This window comes from Nyctibius grandis, chromosome 4, assembly GCF_013368605.1.
Source record: "Nyctibius grandis isolate bNycGra1 chromosome 4, bNycGra1.pri, whole genome shotgun sequence".
NCBI classification, from domain to species: domain Eukaryota; kingdom Metazoa; phylum Chordata; class Aves; order Nyctibiiformes; family Nyctibiidae; genus Nyctibius; species Nyctibius grandis.
Genome location: NC_090661.1, coordinates 36,097,855 through 36,111,965, shown reverse-complemented (window position 1 = coordinate 36,111,965; position 14,111 = coordinate 36,097,855).

Genomic DNA, 14,111 nt, shown 5'->3' with positions numbered 1-14,111 from the left:
ACAAAAATACAAAAGAATAAAAAGTGGTCCACTTATTTCTCACCCCGATATTGTATTGGATTTATTCATTTCTGTGGGCATGACTTACAAATTTCACCAAAAAATCTCCAACAGTCCTGACATGAATCGATCCATTGCTCTATTTCAGGAGGATAGATACATTTCTTTTAAGAAATATGACTGCAAAATACATGCTTCCTAGTAAAACAGTTTGGAGATATGAGTAGAATATAAAAGCATGTTGAATTAAAAAAAAGTTTGGGCAGGTCTGTTAAGTATAAATCTAGTTATGACATCATCGCCGTGATGGATAACAAGATAATGATTAAAGAAACACTGAGTGATCTGTCAAGTATCCTTATTCTCTCTGTTATTTAGAAAAGATTTCAAATAATTTCTTGAATGTGAAAGGGCAAACCTTGGTACTTAGCCCAGAAAAGTGGGCTGCAGACTTCGAAGTATTTCAGGGCCTTACTAATGGTTGTCTGCAATAGGATGACATGCCTCCCTCTAAGCAGCCCGGTGCATCAGAAATCCATACGATGAAGAGAAACTCACATGTACGCCAGGAGTTTCAGTAAAGTTCTTGCTGTAAACAGAAACTAAGATTCTAAGTTTCTACTGCTGTCCCTCTAAAGCAGAATAATGTGCATCCTTTGTGGCTAGACATTTCAGATATCTACTCTCAAGCAGAGCCCCCACTAGAATTGTGTTGGAGCATGGTAATCATCTGACAGTTTGTATTCTGTATTCTTCACATTTTGTGAGCAACACAGTTGCTTTGCCATCTAATCATCTTCCATTAAAAAAATGTCAATTATTTTTTACAAAGCCTTTATAAAACGGTAGTTTGAAGAGAATGCAAATGTAACATTCCCACAATCAAAACTTTGAGTAAATTGTTTATTATCTGTTTTTTTCCTTTAAAACTTATTTAAAACATTACTATCAATGTTTGGTCAGAAAAAAATAGTTAACTGCAAAATGATCTTTTTATTTTCAAGGAAGTCTGGTTTTATATGAAGATGATAAACATACATCTGGGCCTTCACTTATGAGTGATTTAATGTAACCAGAATGACTGCTGCCTTGAAAAGCAGCCTGAGAAAGACATTGTGTCAAAACTCGTGGTTTGTCTCATGAAGAATACATTACCTTCTTGTTTAAATTGAAACCCACATTTTGAGTCTTTTTCTATTCACATGTTCTGCCTGACATTCTGAATATTTCTTTACACATCTTAAATCAGTACAGTTGGTGTGAAGCCAAAACTACCGTCCACTGCCTGTGGACTCTGCAATACTGCTGAGTATAATTTGACAAATGTAGTTGGAGTTATGTCCCACATTTTGCTGTTCAAGGAAAATTTCTGGATTCAGTCATGCTCTCTTTACCTTCCTGCACATTATCATCAGCCACTGGAAGAGACTTCTTCTGACCCCTAAGTGCTGAATCTGTCTCATACAGCTTCTATGGGGCACACAGTTTTCTTTCGGGTCCTCTGGGGCCTTCCTGGGAGCCAGTGGTTATGTTGCTATCTGTTGTTTGCCTTCAAGGTCAAAGAATGCTAGTTGAGTCAGGTTTGCAGATACAAGTAGAATCTTTTATTAGACCAGCTGTTATAGCTGGGTAAAGCAAACAGGCTTTCAAGCAGCTAAAATCTTCTTCAGCCCAGAGACAAATTTGTCCATCTTTTCTAGCTATTTGTCAAAAGATATTATTTCTAACTGTAAATTTTTTGTGGTCTGGTTGTGGAGCACTTGTAAAGGTTTCACAGTCACCACACTTGGAATACCTTGTTTTACCAGCTACCTTAAATCACAGTGAACTCAAGTCAAGTAAAATGTAAATAGAAGCATTCATTTATAATATGCAAAATACACAATGCAGTTGCAGATTTTTATAAAAAAAGGTGAAAAAAACAGAAGAAAAGCTATATTTATCCTGCTTCCATGAAGTTAAAATTTAAAGATGTCTCTTTCTCCTTCACTGTCTTTATGGTAAGGCATTAGACTTGCCATCATTTGGCACACTTTATTCTTCAAGTGGCAATCTCAACAGAGACCCTCTTTAGGTGGAACAAGTTCCAACTATTGATTTTAAAACCCTGGTAAGGATCTAGTCAGATATAATGTTTTTCTTGATACTTTTCTCCAAAAGCCCATTTACTTCTAGAATTAAGTTATCTGAAGCTAATAATCTCATTCTTATAGCTAAAATACCACAATACAACACAAAATAGCTGTCAAACTACACCTTGTTTCTTAGTCCTGTTTTTGTGCCAAGATCTGGGAACAAGCAATTAGTCAGCTTCTAGAACTGATACTGGTCAGAGTAGTCATAAACTATTGGTGATCGAATCCTGATCAATATATCACCAGAACAATATATCACCTGATCAATATATCACCAGAACAGCCGGTCCAATACAGCCGGTCCAATGGAATACAGCCGGTCCAATGGGGATGTGGTGGAGAGGCAACCTATATCAGAGGTCCCACCACAGTCAGAAAAACCTGACAGGCGTATAGCTACCTCCTCCACAAGGAAGAAGAGAAGAGTTTTAGTGGTTGGAGACTCCTTCCTAAAGGGATCTGAGGGCCCAATATGCAGAGCTGACCCCCATCACAGGGAGGTCTGCAGCCTGCCTGGAGCCCGAATCAGGGATATCACTAGGAAACTCCCCAACCCGGTGAAAGCCACAGACTACTACCCCCTGCTGATCTTCCAGACAGGTGGGGAAGAAGCTGCATCCCGTAGTCCGAGGGGGATGAAGAAAGACTACAAGGCCCTAGGACAGTTGGTGAAAGAGTCTGGGGCACAAGTTGTTTTCTCCTCCCTCCTTCCATTTTCAGGTGATGACGCGGGATGGAATAGTAGGATTCTCTCTATTAATGCCTGGCTACGAGACTGGTGCTACAGGCAGGGCTTTGGGTTCTTTGATAATGGCTGGTTTTATTAGACAACAGGTGTGACGGTAATACAGGGGAAAGGCTTATGTCGTAGGGGCAAAAGGGTTCTGGGACAGGAATTAGCAGGGCTCATTCGGAGAGCTTTAAACTAGATTTGAAGGGGGATGGGGTAGTAGCTGGGCTTGCACCACTGGGGCAATGCTCTAGTGTTGAGGTAGACCAGGAGGCCTCCCATCCCCCTGGAGTGAAATCGGTGTGCTCAGCTCGCTCCCTGAAATGCCTGTACACCAATGCACGCAGCATGGGGAATAAGCAGGAGGAGTTAGAAATCCGTGTTCGGTCAGGGGGCTATAATTTAGTGGCAATCACAGAGACTTGGTGGGACGCCTCACATGACTGGAATGTGGTCATGGATGGCTATGTCTTGTTCAGGAAAGACAGGCCGCTAAGGAGAGGTGGTGGAGTTGCTCTTTATGTGAGTGAGCAGCTAGAATGTATTGAGTTCTGTCCAGGGGCGGATCAGGAGCGAGTTGAGAGTTTGTGGGTGCGAATTAAGGGGCAGGCTGGCAGGGGTGATACTGTTGTGGGTGTCTATTACAGGCCACCGGATCAGGATGAGGAAGGTGATGAGGCCTTCTACAGGCAGCTGAGAGCAGTCTCTCAATTACAGGGTCTGGTTGTTGTGGGGGATTTCAACTACCCTGATATTTGCTGGGAGGCCTACTCAGCCAGCCATCCTCAGTCCAGGAGGTTCCTCCAGTGCATTGATGATAACTTTCTGATGCAAATGGTGGATGAGCCAACTAGGAGAGGAGCGCTGCTGGATCTGATCCTCACTAACAAGGAGGGTCTGGTTGAAGAGGTGAAGGTTGAGGGCAGCCTTGGTTGTAGTGACCATGAGATGGTAGAGTTCAGGATCTCATGTGGCAGGATCAGAATAGCTAGCAGAATCACAACCCTGGACTTCAGGAGGGCCAACTTTGGCCTTTTCAAGCAATTGCTAGGGGAAATCCCATGGGACGGGGTACTAGAAGGTAAGGGGGCCCAAGATAGTTGGTTAGCATTCAAGGACTGCTTCTTCCGAGCTCAAGATCAGAGCATCCCAACAAGTAGGAAGTCAAGGAAGGGTACCAGGAGACCTGCATGGTTAAACAGGGAACTGCTGGGCAAACTCAAGTGGAAGAAGAGGGTGTACAGATCATGGAAGGAGGGGCTGGCCACTTGGGAGGAATATAAGTCTGTTGTCAGAGGATGTAGGGAGGCAACTAGGAAAGCTAAGGCCTCCTTGGAATTAAACCTTGCAAGAGAAGTCAAGGACAACAGAAAGGGCTTCTTCAAATACATTGCAGGTAAAGCCAACACTAGAGGCAATGTAGGCCCACTGATGAATGAGGTGGGCGCCCTGGAGACAGAGGGAAAAAAGAAGGCGGAGTTACTGAATGCCTTCTTTGCCTCTGTCTATACTGTTGGAGGCTGTCCTGAGGAGCCCCGGACCCCTGAGGCTCCAGAAGAAGTCAGGATAGAGGAGGAATCTGTCTTGGTAGATGAGGGCTGGGTCAGGGACCAATTAAGCAATCTGGATGTCCATAAATCCATGGGCCCTGATGGGATGCACCCGCGGGTGCTGAGGGAGCTGGCGGAAGTCATTGCTAGGCCACTCTCCATCATCTTTGCTAAGTCGTGGGCAACAGGAGAGGTGCCTGAGGACTGGAGGAAAACGAATGTCACTCCAGTCTTCAAAAAGGGCAAGAAGGAGGACCCGGGTAACTATAGGCCGGTCAGCTTCACCTCCATCCCCAGAAAGGTGATGGAACAACTTGTCCTTGGTTCTGTCTCTAGGCACATCAAGGATAGGGGGATCATTAGGGGCACTCAGCATGGCTTCACCAAGGGGAAGTCATGCTTAACCAACTTGATAGCCTTTTATGAGGACGTAACCCGGTGGATAGATGATGGTAAAGCTGTGGATGTGGTCTATCTCGATTTCAGTAAAACGTTTGACACGGTCTCCCACAGCATCCTCGCAGCTAAACTGAGGAAGTGTGGTCTGGATGATCGGGTAGTGAGGTGGATTGTGAACTGGCTGAAGGAAAGAAGCCAGAGAGTGGTGGTCAGTGGGACAGAGTCCAGTTGGAGGCCTGTGTCTAGCGGAGTCCCTCAAGGGTCGGTACTGGGACCAGCACTATTCAATATATTCATTAATGACTTGGATGAGGGAATAGAGTGCACTGTCAGCAAGTTCTCTGATGACACCAAACTGGGAGGAGTGGCTGACACACAGGAAGGCTGCGCAGCCATTCAGAGAGACCTAGACAGGCTGGAGAGTTGGGCGGGGAGAAATTTAATGAAATATAACAAGGGCAAGTGTAGAGTCCTGCATCTGGGCAAGAACAACCCCCTGTATGAGTATAAGTTGGGAACAGACCAGTTGGAGAGCAGCGTAGGGGAAAGGGACCTGGGGGTCCTAGTGGACAGCAGGATGACCATGAGCCAGCAATGTGCCCTTGTGGCCAAGAAGGCCAGTGGCATCCTGGGGTGTATTAGAAGGGGTGTGGTTAGACAGTCGAGAGAGGTTCTCCTCCCCCTCTACTCTGCCCTGGTGAGGCCGCATCTGGAGTATTGTGTCCAGTTCTGGGCCCCTCATTTCAAGAAGGACAGGGAACTGCTAGAGAGAGTCCAGCGCAGAGCCACGAAGATGATTAAGGGAGTGGAACATCTCCCTTATGAGGAGAGGCTGAGGGAGCTGGGTCTCTTTAGCTTAGAGAAGAGGAGACTGAGGGGTGACCTCATTAATGTTTATAAATATGTGAAGGGCAAGTGTCATGAGGATGGAGCCAGGCTCTTCTCAGTGACATCCCTTGACAGGACAAGGGGCAATGGGTGCAAGCTGGAACACAGGAGGTTCCACATAAATATGAGGAAAAACTTCTTTACGGTGAGGGTGACCGAAGACTGGAACAGGCTGCCCAGAGAGGTTGTGGAGTCTCCTTCTCTGGAGACATTCAAAACCCGCTTGGACGCGTTCCTGTGTGATATGGTCTAGGCAATCCTGCCCCGGCAGGGGGATTGGACTAGATGATCTTTCGAGGTCCCTTCCAATCCCTAACATTCTGTGATTCTGTGAACATTACAGTAAAAGCCTCAGGTAATGCAATCAGTTTGCCTGTGTTGCCAAGTCATAATCTTTGGGCCAATATATTTCCTACAACATCCTGACTGTCTGACTGCTTTGGTCCAGACTGTGGGCCAAACTTGAAATCCAAAAAAAAGGGACTTTCATAATGTGGTCAAGGAAGAGAAAAACAAAAATCAAAACCCAACAAGCAAACAAAAATAAAAGCAGAATGTACAAACCTGCTAGAGAAAGGAAAATGCTCAATTTCTTATATTCTGTCCCTCAGCCCATGGTACTTGACAATGTTAAAGAAAAGATGTTGTCTTATAGCAATATCTGATCTCTCCTACCACGGCCACTGTTTTGTTCTTGCACACGTCTTGATCTCACATATGCCAGTCTGTGCAGCCCAGAGCAGATTAGCAGGGACATGTGCAGTAAAGGATCAGTGCACAATGATGTTCAAGGATTCCACCACTGGCAATTCACTGAATGTAATGCTGAAAGGGGGGATTGAAGTCTTTCAACATATTAGATTAATAAAAATATTTATATATAGTGCATATGAAATGGGAATATTTTCTGTGTATTGCAGATGTAAATACCTTTTCCCTTTACCAAGCCCTAGACAACATGATTCAGAAGAGGGTAGAGTTAATTGCTTCTAGTTTTCTAATCATTGACCAGTCTCCATGGTCTATGTAATGACTCTGAATGCAAAGCCAAACCCAGCGCTTATCTTGAAATTCCCCAAAACTTGGTAGTGTCAAACCTGTTTTTTTTTTGTCAAGCTTATCTCTAATTTTGTTCTCATATACCTGTATTTGAAAAAGTTTTTTTAGCATAACCAGACATGTACCTTGAGAGGTGCTTAACACGCAATGCCAGGAAATGCAAACTACAGTGTTCATTTGTTCTGTTCAGTGGTATACACCTTTAATTAAAGACTGATAAGCTGTTACCTTATATAGGACAACTTTAAACACTTGGTGTTTACAACATAGGACTTGTATATGTTTATGTAAATAGAGCTTTATTAGGGAGCTCTATGCACATTATGGCAGGAGCTGTTGTAGGTTAACATGGTAGAAGTAAAAAGGAACTGAACAGTGTGCCCTTGTTTCAAATGACAATAACAGCTTCAGATTTCAGGAGTATGGACTTCATTCTGAGAAATACCAAGAATCATCCTAACGAAAAATCTTGCTAAAAATGCATGGCTAATCAACACGTATTAGCTTGAAGCCAGTTGGAAGAAGCTGAAATTATCCCTGAAGCTTTTACTTTCGCTCAAGTGAAAAGTCAAGAGTCACTGTAGCTTTTGGATTGATTTTAGTTTAGTATTTCCATTTCTCACTTCTCATCAGCATCCCTGGGATTACAGTGAGGTACAAAGACCTAAAGTGGGTTGTACGGGCCACCATGGTACTCCTGGGTATCCATAGATATTGTTCCTTGTTCTGCAGCTTGATTCAAATGAAGAAGAATGTGATTTCATTGCAGCTGAACAGGTACTGTCTACGCTAAAACTCCTTTGTTTAATCCAGCCACAAAAGGACCCAGGGAAACTATGTACTTCAGAGCTCAAAATGCTTTAACATTTTGTGGGCTGTAAATTGATAGAAAACATTCCTAAGTATGTGTTTTACTTTCTTGTTCTTACTAATTGCATTTTTAAAATCATAGTGGTGGGTTTTACTAATGTACCTTCTGCATCTATGTGCGTCTATGGGCATTTTGAGGGGCTGAGATAGTCATTCAAAAATCACTTGAAAGGTTAGGTTCCTGCAAAAGTCTTCATCTTAAAAAGAGTTTTAAAGCAACAAAAATAATATCACCTCACAGCAATAATTCCTGTTTTAAAATACAAGCCATTTCTAGTCATCAAGCACACTAGAAAATTATAATCTTTAACAATTTTAACTAGTCATTCCTTCCTGCCTTCTTTCCTTCCTTTCTCATGTTTTGGAAACCAACTAGCATTCTTCCTAAAAAAATTACCTAAAAACTGTTCTTGGCTAGTCATTGTGTGTGCCGAGGTTTTGATACTGAGAGCATGTTAATGACCAAATTATAAACCCTTGAGAATTAGAATTCAGAAGACAAACATTAACAGACCCTTAACTGCAGTAGCACAAACCAAGATGCTATGAATTACGGGGTGGTGGTGTTAAAAACACTGGCCTCCTGATGTCTGGCACCCAAAACCTTTTCATTTGGGTATATATCAGGCTGCAGAGAGGTTGCCACTTGCCACTTGGCCAGTATGCAGCTGGCAGAGAGGTGTTTGTTTAAAGTTCAGGCCAGTAGATGGCTCGGGCCTGCAACTGAATATTTTGTTGTCTTGCCATGAGAAATATTTACCCTTCTCTGTTTTTTTCTTGTTCCTTCAGTCGTTCACTCTCCTACCTAGGATTTCTATATAAGACAATACTTGCCAGGTTTTGCAGCTATATGCATGAACAATTCTGGCACAGTATTTTAATGAGCTAATTTCCATCTTTATAAATGTACATGCAGTCAGGATATCTTCACGAATTTCTCATGGATCACGGGCATGTACTTGTGGTATGCCTTCCTTTGCACGAGCACATGCTGTGTTTGATGCCAGAGTCAAAAGGAAGCTTTGAACACAGGCTTCTCAAAAACTTTGTAGTTGCAGACTTCATTAAGCTGAAATTGTCAGTAAAAGGAATTTTTATGCCCTCTGTCAGCTAATAGCTACAATGTGACACAACTCTGTCTATGCTGTGTACAACTGTGACATAGCGCAGGAAGTTTAGCATCACTGCTCCCACATGCTGTTGCTGGCTATGAGAGCAGCAAAGCTTTTGGATACAGTCAGCGAAGTCAAGCACATGGCTTTTAGCATGTTCTTTCTGAAAAAGTAAACAAGGGGCCTACCGTCTATGCTTAGCTCTGCCTCAGGTGAACTTTCACATATGTGAAATGGTTGTCTGAGTGCTGAACTGAAATGCATCACACTTAGCATGGTTGTTTGCTGGTCTGGTATAATTTTGATGCGTAACGCTAAGGGGCACACTCTTAGTATTCTTTGAACTGAACCAGCCAAAAAGTACCTAAAGTAAGGTATGCTGGAATGGGTCATAAACAACGTCTTAAGCATTGCTCTTGTACTGATTTATTCCTTCCATTGTATTTAAAGCATAAGAAAACAGTTGTGAAATGTATTGCCCCTTTCCAGTGAAGAAAAACAGCCCAACTCCTGTCATTTCTAGAATGCTGAAGCCCCTTTTCTTGAAGAAGCATCTCACGTCCTCTGAGCTGCCACTGGCAGGTGCCATTCTGCCTCCTTAGATCTGGATGAAAATATTCCACCAGACAGAGATCTTGTCTAAGGTAAGATTCTTCTCCACTCAGGTTTTGGGAGTGATGCCTTAATAGTAGTTTCAGGATCAGGAGTTAAACAAACACAACTTCTCATGAGCAATGTGCTGTGATGTATCAGCAGCTCCTTCCTTGCCACTGGTCCTTATTGCTCTGTTGGTTGCCTCGGTCTGACACTGAAAACCATTCATAAGTAAGAACCAAGCCTGGCCAATGCAAAATGAAGTATCTTTTGGAGACTTCCAAAGAGATAAAGGGAGAATCCCTCTTTTACTCTGCATTTGACCATAGACCCTCATCCACTGTTTTTTGTTTGCAAGTATGCTGGGCAAAATAGATTGGAGTATGGGAGAAAAACACCTGGATTTTAAACAATTTGTATTTATTGCCTCACTGCACTAATACAGTACTTATCAACTTGCTTGAGGCCAGACTAACTCTCAGTGAAGACTAAGTTTGACTACATTAGGCTTCACTACATTTCCTAGGCTTTACGTGTGTTCGAACAACTGCACCTTTGCCCTGTGGAAGGACAAAAATATCTACCATAGAAGTAACACAGAACATGGTTAGACAAAGCCAATCAATATGCTGCATGATTACTTTGCAAAATGCTCTCTCTGTTAATTTGAGGGGGAACTGTAAGTACTAATACTGTTAACAAACCTGAACAATTAAGAACATTAACCCCTGAGTCATTCTGTGTTTAATCCCAGGATGCATCTCTGACAAGACACGTTACTTGCTCCCAGATGTTGAGAGATGACTTGTTTGGATTCCGTTTGTATGCATAAAAGCTTCCTCCAGCTGAAGTCTTATTTACTTACTTGTAAAACCATCTTGTTGACCTGAATGTAACTAGCTGTGTTGTCAGATAGCAGTGCTTTAAATAAGGATGCACTGAAATCGATTACAATGTCAGTCACTGCAAGGGCAACAGGTTACACAGGAGAGTAACGTTGAAGAATTGAGGACAGTAACTTAAACCACTTGAATGTCATCTTCTGGAGCACATCTGGATTCCATCCATATAAACAGTAGTCTGATGAAAAGCGTTGTTCTGGGAATAGCCTGTGTCCTTAATTTGAGGACTAGTAAAGGCCACAGAGAATTAAGTGTGATAAGCAGTTGCACTCTACACAGTCCCATAGGAAGCTGTAAATGTAGTAGGTCAGATCTAATTCCTTACGCCAACACATAATAGATTGCCTCCTATTGTTTTTGTTTTGGTTTGGTTTCAGACTTAATGGGGTGCAGAACTAAATCCCTTGTCTTTCATTAGGAAAACCTCAAAGTTAAATCTTTTTATGAGAATAATGTGGAAACATACAGGATAGCCTTACATGTAGGGTGTATCAGCTATTGCTCTGTTCATGATTTGTAGTATGTGATATTCTTGGCATGTGGACAAAAAATGTGGTAAACAGGCAGGGGGAATTGTAACATTTAATAATGACCCTTGTACACGGTATATTCCTCTGTATATTCACAGAGTGAGTAACCAGTTCTACTTGATGATGTAAAGCAAAACAAATTTAGACTGCTTATAAGGAAAACATTACTTAATTGCAGCAATCTATTAGACTATGGAATAGGTTCCCAAGGGGAAAACAGGAAGCTTATTGTCTGAGTCATTTAAAAAGAACTTCCATAAAGCTCTGGAAAATGTAGTGTAGAAACAATAACATTTTGGCAGAAGATGGAGCATATTGCTTAACATGTCTCTCTCTCCTCTAATAGCTGTGCTTTTATAATTTTAAGCCAGATTCCAAAACTGAAGGTTAATAACCTCAACTGCAAAGACCTGTAAATTTCGTCTCAGTCTGATTCCAGTTTAGAACTGGACTCTGAAATAAGGAAGTGCAGCAGTAGAGCACGGTGCATCTTACACAGGAAAGCCAAAGACATGGTTATGTCTTAATTTGAAAAAATGGATCAGGTTCTTCTCTAGTATAGGTATATTTAGCAAACTTTTATGCACCTGAATTGAGTCAAAAGTGGGTTGGGGGTGATGTTGGAATTTTATGAATTTAGGTGAAATTTTTCAAAACATGGATAAAACCTGATTTGACACTACTGGCTGAATTACACTTTTACCCTTTGATTTTGCTAAAAGTCAAGCCAAGGAGATAAAAATACAGATGGTCCAACACTAGAACATACACAAAAACTCTTGAAAGAAAATGTATTGCATTTGTTCAGATGTACCCAATACTTGTATATAAACAGTACTATGGTTCCTTCTTACCAGTAATTACAGGTACTCTAGTAACAAAAAATACAGAGAACTAAAACATAACACAGAACTCAAGTAGAGTTCATAAAAAGCCCTGGCAGTTTGGTTACTTTTGCTCTCCACAGCATTTTCGTTCATCTGTTCTTATTCCAGTGATATCAGTGGCAAAAAGAACTAAACTTGAACAAAGTAACTGTCACTGGTTAAGACTGAGAATTTCAGAAATATAAGAAAGGATTCTTTCCATCAAATTTCCAGATAAAATTTTAGAAAATGAAAATTATCCAATGCTTTATTATTGTTGCAGGATTACAAATCATTCTGGAAACTTCAGCATGTAAGCTAAAAATATTATTTCTTCCAAAGGGTTACAGTCTAATTTAAGATATTAACTGAAGGAAAGTCAACAGAAAAATAAGGGTAGGAATGGGACAGAAGAAGTTTATTATCACATTTCTTGTGATAGATTTGGTACATAATATGCTTTCCTTTAACTCTACAGGCATTACGTAGCCATAATTATAGAGGGTTTTTTTCACTATTGCTTAGCTAAAACTGTAGAAAAGCACAGATAAAATCTGTGGAGATGCTTCGTTTTTCTTTTAAAAATGCAGAAGACATTTTCTCCCTAAATTTCCAAACAAAGCTTATGTTGTAGTTTAAGTTCAGGTTTTTTCAGATTTTTCTGAAAGGTTGGCTGTTTTAGAAACAAAATATTTTTAAGATTATTAACTATTCTCCACAATTCCTTTGAACTTTTCTGTTTTAATGCTGAAGCTCTGAACTGTCTATCGTTAAGTACTGGTGATAATATCTGCAAGAGAGTGTAGGTGCATTTAAAGTACAAAAGACTTACTTTATTTTTCCATCTCTTCTTCCTTTTCATCAAGGTATATAAAATTAAAATAAGCTAATTTGATGACTACACTTTGCTGTAAAGATGGAACATTTTGCTATGAACAAGAAAACCACTTCAGTATAATGAAGTCAACATATGAAAGGAGTAGACAGTGTCTAGGGAAAACAGAAGAAAAATTTTGTAATAAGAATTCTATTGTGGTATTCATTTTTAATATACACTTGGAAATAATGAGCAACATCTCAAAATGGAAGTGTTAACCTGCGTTTCATGTTGTTGACAATTCCTGACTAACAGAAAGACTAGAATTTCAGGAAATCTCAAGTTAAGAGACTGTTTCCTTTCCGATCCATTCTATTTCTGCCACTCACAATTCACTTGCACAAGAGTAACATCTATTAAAAATAAAGATGAGTGAAAACAAAATGCAAAAAGCAACTTCATCTTTGAACAGAAGGCAGGAACATACACAACTATGGAGAGCATACTTGAAAAGCTAAACAGAACATTGTTGGAATAAGATTGAAAACAAATGCTTTCAGCAGCTTTTCCTGGGCAGGGCTGTCTTTTCTCCACAGATTTCTTTAATTTCCCCTTTGCTATCGGGCTTCTTTTTACTGTCCAACAACATACCTAATAATGAGAAAACAAATACCAGCCCTTAAAAGTACGACCACGTGCTTTCACATGGCTGTATATGAATTCACAAAACTAAATGCAGTCTTTCTCGTGCATGAAAATAAAGCATTGCTTTCCTGTGATCAGTTAATCTAGGAAACTGGTTATCAGCTCTGCCTCTTTTACTGCATGCACGCTAGAATCTGGAGCACTACCACTAGCCTTGCAGTAGCGGTTGCTGAACTAGAAATTAGCTTGACTTTCAATCTGTGATGCTAGGTTTAAAAAATAAATAACATTCCTGATATGGAAGATTATAATCAAAGACTGAAAGTAGTATGTAAACTTTTTTTATTTAAATATTAAAAATTGTCTGTTGATGTGTGTGGCTAGCACCGGTAATGCACAAGTCTCATTTGGTTTTGGGATGGGAAGTTCCTGCTATGGGATTACAGGAGACGAAGAAAATGTGCATTAAACAGCATGGAAGTTCACCAGGCAGTAAAACTGGACTTTCAACAGCATGAGAATAATTTTTGTTGCATGTGGTTTGTCATCTCCCTTTCAGATCTCAGCAGGAATATTTCAAGAAAAGCCTTGTTAATTGTATTCTTTCAATTTCAATCAGAATCAGGTCTAAAGGGAACCTAAGTACAGGAAAGATAAAAGATTACATAAAATTTCTGAACCCTGGAGAAAAAAGAATCTACATTTGGAATATATGAAGGTAAATGCTATTGGGAAGTTTTCAGAACCTATTTATCAAAACTTAAAGCGCATACGTGCTCAGTTGTGGTCTCTGCTGAACATATTCTGATAGCATATTTATGAAAATTGGCATTATGGTTGTTCATAATTATGATAATTTCTATTTTTAGAGCACTAACACCATTTTAAGTACTTCATAGATTTAAATAGGAAAAAGGTCTGCTGTCACAAACAATTTACAATTCCAACAGGAATCATTGTTGGTAAGTTTATTTTATACCAGCTGAACTGACCATTCTGAGATGTTGCTCAGAG